General features: G+C 42.5%; 1 pseudogene; it reads left to right on the forward strand.

Moving 5' to 3' along the window:
* The first annotated feature begins 3,296 nt into the window (after window positions 1-3,296).
* Window positions 3,297-3,974, forward strand: LOC148119525 (tRNA-splicing ligase-activating factor archease pseudogene; annotated as a pseudogene).
* Window positions 3,975-6,636: the final 2,662 nt, after the last annotated feature.

A 6,636-nucleotide genomic window follows, 5' to 3' on the forward strand; every position in this document is an offset into this window, starting at 1 on the left:
GTGCTTATAATGCAAATTCTCTGCTCTACTCTTCCTTTTTATTAATTTTGATGTCATAGGATCTGTTTTGCTCATATAACACACTCTACTTAGTCCCTAGGTCTCTCAGGTCCAGCACCGACCTCCACACCCTCTCTCAGCTTCTTGTCCTTTTGCTGTTGTTTTGGTTTTTAGTGGTCCACCAAGTTCAGTCTGTGCTAATTTGTAGCTGCCCACTGCAGCATTGTCAACCTCCCAGGTCCTCACTCTCCCTTCCCCACAATCCATCAACTTCCACCAGCAGCTTCTCAGAGAAGGGCAGAGGTTCATGAGCCCCTCCCCTACTCCCTGCTAGGATGTTGACCGGCTTGATCTTGTACAGGCCTTGTCCGGCCACCACAGCGGCTGTGAGTTCCTGTCACATCCAGAAGATACAGTCTTGCCATGGTCTTCCCCAACCTCTAGCTCTTAAATTTTTCTGCCTCTACTTCAGTGCTTCCTAATCCTTGGGGAGAGGTTGGGAAATTCATGCCCCATTTGGGGCTGAAAACTCCACTAACTCTTATTCTCTGTACTTTGATCATTTATGAGTTTCTGTGTTAACCACCATCCAGTGCACAAAGAAACCCCTCTGATAACATCTAAGAGTTGCACTTATCGATGGGTATAGAGATACGGAATTTAAGGGTACCTTGATACTATGCCCATTTAGTGAAACAAGGGTAGAAGGTTCACTCCTGCAGCCCGTGAGCCAACATAATTGTAAATTCTTGGCCAGGTGTTATAGTACCAGGCCTGTGACTTCTCTTGTGCAGCAGACTTTAAATCCAATCAGAAAGCTGTTAGTTACCTCTGTAACACTTATACCTCTATTGTGTCCAGAAGTTTATCTTGTCCTGCTGGCTTTTATTATAATTCACAGGATTCACATCTGTGTAAGAGAACTGATGACTTCCCCCTTCCCCGCAATCCTACATAACCCCTTCCATTCTTTTTGGTGCTTGATATTTTCACATTCCCATAAATATTCCTAAGTTTCATCCTGGAAGTGACTTTTAAGTGTGCAGTCCCTTCGGGAATTGCTTTTAGATGGGAGCAGGCATGTGCAGGGTGCTGCAGACATAGATGTGGGGGGTAATTATATTTTTAGGGTTTTATTTTTATTTTAACGATGTGTGTAGGAACGTATTTGTATGTGATTTTGTGGACATGAGCACAGTACTTTGCAGAAGTTATAAAAGGGTGTTGGATCCCCTGAAGCTGGAGTTATGCATGGGAGACCCCAGTGTGGATTTTCTTCAAGAACAATATGTGCTCTACTCTGCTGAGCCATCTGTCCGGCTCTGGGTGTTTTTCTTCTAATGTTTGATAAATGAGAACAGAGTGGCATTTGCTTAAAGGATAACTATTTTCCACTAATGCATAGAGAGCCTTCTGAATGCTCTGCCCAAATGAGTTCTCCCAGCCTGGATGGCAGAGAAAGATGCTTCCCCAGGTGTCTGTGAGTCCAAAGCACTGTCTCCTTTATCTTATGTGATTCCCTCCCAGCTCTGAGAGAATGTTGATTGGAACGCTGTTGAATATGTAAAGATTTTCTTCTTACAGATCTTCTGGATTTTCTCTATACCACTCTGTCCTCTCCCGTCCCCTGCTCTGTGAACTCTAGTTCCCTGGTCTCTCTGATCTTGTTTCTTAATCTTAAGTTCACTTCCATGACCTGAAATCCTTATCAAAACATTGAGCTGAGATAACCTTGTCCATCTCCCATTCCCATCATGGTCCTTAGTTGCCTGGCACCAATGTCTGGAAAATATTGCTTTATACAATTTGTCTGGTTTGTTGTTGGTTGGTTATTTTTTTAAACTTGGGCAGGAAAGTAAGCCTAATTCTATCTTGCTACCTTGTTAGAAACAGAAGTCCATACATTGTCTTTCAGTACTTAACGCCGAGGCACCCAAAGCTGAGCTTGTTCAGGTTTTGGTATAGTTGATTTAGGGGCTCTTCCTTTGAGTGTTGGTATGCTGAGAGATCTTGAGATTTCATCTTGTGGGTCTATTTTATTCATTGCACTTGATTCTCAATGGGTCCTCCCAGTTCTTAACTTTAATGTTTGGATAGAAGGTATCTTTTTAGGTAATTTCCTTCCTTTGATTCTTCCCTATTATTTTCCTCAGGTCTTATAATTAGTTGAATGGTAAGCCTAAGTGTCATCATTTTTTATTACTTTTTGTGGGTTTTTTTCCTCCAAGAAATTACTTTATCTGCCATTCAGTTGATCTCCCAAAAGTATTTTCTGGCAGTTTCTCTGTTTTCTGTGTTATTAGATTCTTTTGGATTTCTCTTTGACTTCTAGTTTTCATGATATAAACTTATCTCTGAAGACTGTACTTTAAATTTTTTATGTGTAGATGATACATGTATGGGTACCCTGTGCATTTGTGGGCAGGGTACACTTAGACACAGAGTGTCTGATAGAATAGCTTGGTTTTACAACACTAATCGGTTATGAATGAGCAACAACAACGGTTAGCATCAGAAATGGAAAGATGTGCATGCATCCAAATGGAAGAACACCTGCACATTTTTTTCTTTTCAAAAAATGACAACCAATAATAAACAAAAGCTCCAGTGCCAAGTATAAAATATCTTCTTTTGGACCCTTGGTCGGGAAAGGTGCAGAATCCCCCACCAGGCTCTGGTCACTCTCTTCACAGCCCACCAGTTCCTCAGTCCCTATTGCTGAAGACACCACATGCAGGGTAATGATATGTAGAGAAATCAGACTGGAATTGAGCTGGAAGTAAGCTGCCTGCTAGCTGGCTTTTGTAGGCCTGGGAGCTGCTACACAGGCTATTGAAGGAGAAAAGATATTAGCAATTTTATCTAGCTGTGAACCCCACAACCTACAGTATCAGCCTGACAGGCAGGCTATACCCACGAGTGCAAGAGGGACATAACTGTTCTGGGAATAACTAACCATTTTCCTACTGGAACGAAGACCTGTTTCACAGAAGGAATTTCACAAATAATACTGTAAACCCAGCCAACGCCCCTGGATGAGGAAGTCTGAGGCTATAGGTATAAATTGTTATGATTGTTTAGCTAAATCAGCAGTTCTCAACCTGTGGGTCACAACCCCTTTAGAAGTCGAACAACACTTTCACAGGGGTCACTTCAGATCATTGGAAAACACAGATATTTATGACTTATTCACAGATATTACAATTCATAACAGTAGCAGGATGACAGTTATGAAGTCACAATGAAAATAATTTTGTGGTTTGGGGTCACTACAACATGAGAAACTATATATTAAAGATTGCAGTCTTGCCCGAAGTCTTGCAATCATGGCTCAAGAAGAGGAAGATGTAAGAGATTACAATTTGACGGAGGAACAGAAGGCGATCAAGGACAAGTATCCTCCGGTCAATCGAAAGTACGAATATTTGGATCATACGGCTGATGTCCAGTTACACGCATGGGGAGATACCCTGGAGGAGGCATTTGAACAGTGTGCCATGGCCATGTTTGGTTACATGACAGATACTGGCACTGTGGAACCCCTCCAAACAGTAGAAGTAGAAACACAAGGAGATGACTTGCAGTCTCTGCTGTTTCACTTTTTGGATGAGTGGCTTTACAAGTTCAGTGCTGATGAATACTTCATACCCCGGGAAGTGAAAGTACTCAATATTGATCAAAAAAATTTCAAGTTACGGTCAATTGGGTGGGGAGAAGAATTTTCACTGTCCAAGCACCCTCAGAAGTCAAAGCAATAATGTACTCGGCAATGCAGGTCTACAATGAAGAGAAACCTGAAGTGTTTGTAATCATCGACATTTAAGATACCAAAGAAAGGAAGAAAGAAAGACTCTTAGGAAGAGCTAACTTGTTGTCTTCCTTTTAACAAAATGCAACGATTTATTTTCTATAGTGTCTTTGCTAAATGGAACTAGAGAACTGGGAATTTACAGTATGACTTCTGAAATGGAAAACCAGTGTGCAACCTTGGTCTGTGAGTCCTAGGTAATGAATTCTTCGATTTTTAAAAAAAAAAAAAAAGATTGCAGTCTTGGGAAGGCTGAGAACCACTTAGCTGAATTCTCATGGTGCCAAGCCATCTTTTAAATATGGTTGTATCCATAGGCAACTTTGACTCTTAGGTTTAATCAGAGAAGCTTCCCATTGTAGACACATACGATGAGTCAAGGTACTGAAAATAAGTGATAGTTGAGCATCCAGCCCTAAATAAGTCAAATATACTATCACTGTAAGGCTCCAGATCAGCTTGGAATAAGAAGAGGAAGAATGTAAAAGAACACAGAGAGGGACTGGAGAGATGACTCAGCGGTTAAGAGCACTGACTGCCCTTCCAGAGGACCCTGGTTCAATTCCCAGCATCCACATGGCAGCTAACAACTGTTTGTAACTCCAAGATCTCACACCCTCACACAGACAAAACACCAATGCAAATAAAATGAAAATATAAAAAGAAAAGAAAACAGGGAGAAAGCCTATGAAATGTTGCCTTCTGTGCACGGCATGGGGTTATATACAAAAGTAATTATGAACAACATTGACAACAGTCATGATATTTTTATTGTAATGTGTGTCTGGAAGCAAAAGGAGGAAAATGTCTAGGAGCCAGAAATTGATCCGTGATGTGTGCACCATCAACCGTTGAAGGCTGCATCTGAAATATCGGGACTTTAGCTTTCCTTCCTTCACACTGATTCTCTGGTTGTTAAGTATGTTTGGAAAGTCATTTTTAAAAGATTCCACCGATAACCCCGAACCAGCTGGGTTGGGTGCGTCTGCTGGTGTGGAGCACTTCAAATGTCCATTAGCACACCTTTCTCATCCCTTAACGCCCAGAGGGCAAAGCCTTTGGGAGGAAAGTTGTTTATAAACTGGGAGCGTTATTTTTGAAATGGAAAGGAAGGGCTGAATGGGAGATTGTGCAGATTAGAGATTTGTACTCACTCTGAAGCAGCCCTGTGTTTGTGAATATTTTACCGCTAATCTGTCTGCCTGAATGTGATGCAGAAGGCCCCGGTCTCTCCCTAAATCCAGGAGATATTGCTGGGAAGCCAAGTTTTTCAACTTAATCCTCCACAGAAGAGCATAATAATAACTCTCATTTAGACGGCACAGTTCTGTGAAGCTTATGAGTATCTATTTCACAATTATTTGGGCAGCACGGAAGCCTGTGTTTTTTGTGTTTTGAAGATTCAGTCAAAGAAATTAAACTGAACATATTCAACATATTCAACTAACACCTTAAAGTTTTGAATTTTTAAATTACATTCACTTATTACTTTCTCTCTCTCCCTCTCTCTCTCTCTCTCTCTGTGTGTGTGTGTGTGTGTGTGTGTGTGTGTGTGTAGTGAATGTGTATATACACACATTTGTTCATGGTCTTCGGTGAAAGTCAGCGGGAAACCTTATGAAGTCAGCGGAGATCTAACTCAGTCATCAGGCTTGGGAAGAAAATAACCTTGAAGCTGGGGAGATGGCTCCGTGACTAGGAGCACTTGCTCTTGAGGAAATCTCACATTTGATTCCCAGGACTCACACGGCTGCTCACAATTGTCTGTTATTGTAGCACGAGTGGATCCAAGGTTCTCTCCTAACCTCCATGGGAACAAGCCATGCATGTGGTACACAGTCACACACACAAACTAAAAGTTCACATACATTGTCTTTGTTACATTTTTTTTTCTTGCTGTGAAGAGACACAGTGACCAAGGCAACTTAGAAAAGAAAGCGTCTCATTGGGGGCTTGTTTACAGTTTCAAAGGGTGAGCCTGTCACCACCATAATGGGGAACAGGCAGGCAGGCATGCCATAGAGCAGTAGCAGAGAGAGAGCAGAGAGAGAGAGAGAGAGAGAGAGAGAGAGAGAGAGAGAGAGAGAGAGAGAGAGAGAGATTGGAAGCCCACCCCCAGTAACACACCTCTCCAACAAGGCCATACCTCCTAATCTTTTCCTAAACAGCTCCACCAACTGAGGGCCAAACACTCAAACAGATGAGCCTTTGGGGGCCATTCTCATTCAAACTATACATAAAATAAGACGAATCTTTTTTTCTTAAAGAAGGAATGTGTCTTTGCCTTCTGAGCTATCTTGCAGGCTCCATGCCTTCTCTTTAATACCAACTATTTGCTTTCTGTCTCTAGTGGATGTGTGCTCTCGGAGGACACAGGACCCACTCACCCTGCAGGACTTTCATTTGTGCTATTGCCTTCTTCAGGTCCTTACCCCAGAGCTGACACCACAGCTTCTGGTCTAGTGGCATCAGCCCCTCTCCTGGCCATCGCTGCTGTTCCAGACGTAGGCAGGTGACTTACACGATGCGTGCTAAGCGCCTTAGGCTGAACCTGAAGGGACAGAAGGTGCTGGGAGGCTACCGAAGGACTGAAATGCTGCACTTTTGTCACCCTGAGAGCTGTTACCTGGCAGAGAGCAGAAAGAAAGTCATGAAGAAACAGAGCCGGGCCATGATTATTCATTCATTTGACACTGCAGCCCCATGTGGTCATTTTCTGAGGCTGAAAGCTTCCCTTTTATGCTGAAGTCAAGTTGGGTTAGATTTCTCTCAAGGTGAACTGTCAACCTTTGCTGCCCGCGTCCGAGGAAACACCATTCCAATTAAGG

Source organism: Myodes glareolus, chromosome 16 (genome assembly GCF_982192425.1).
Source record: "Myodes glareolus chromosome 16, mMyoGla1.1, whole genome shotgun sequence".
Taxonomy (NCBI): domain Eukaryota; kingdom Metazoa; phylum Chordata; class Mammalia; order Rodentia; family Cricetidae; genus Myodes; species Myodes glareolus.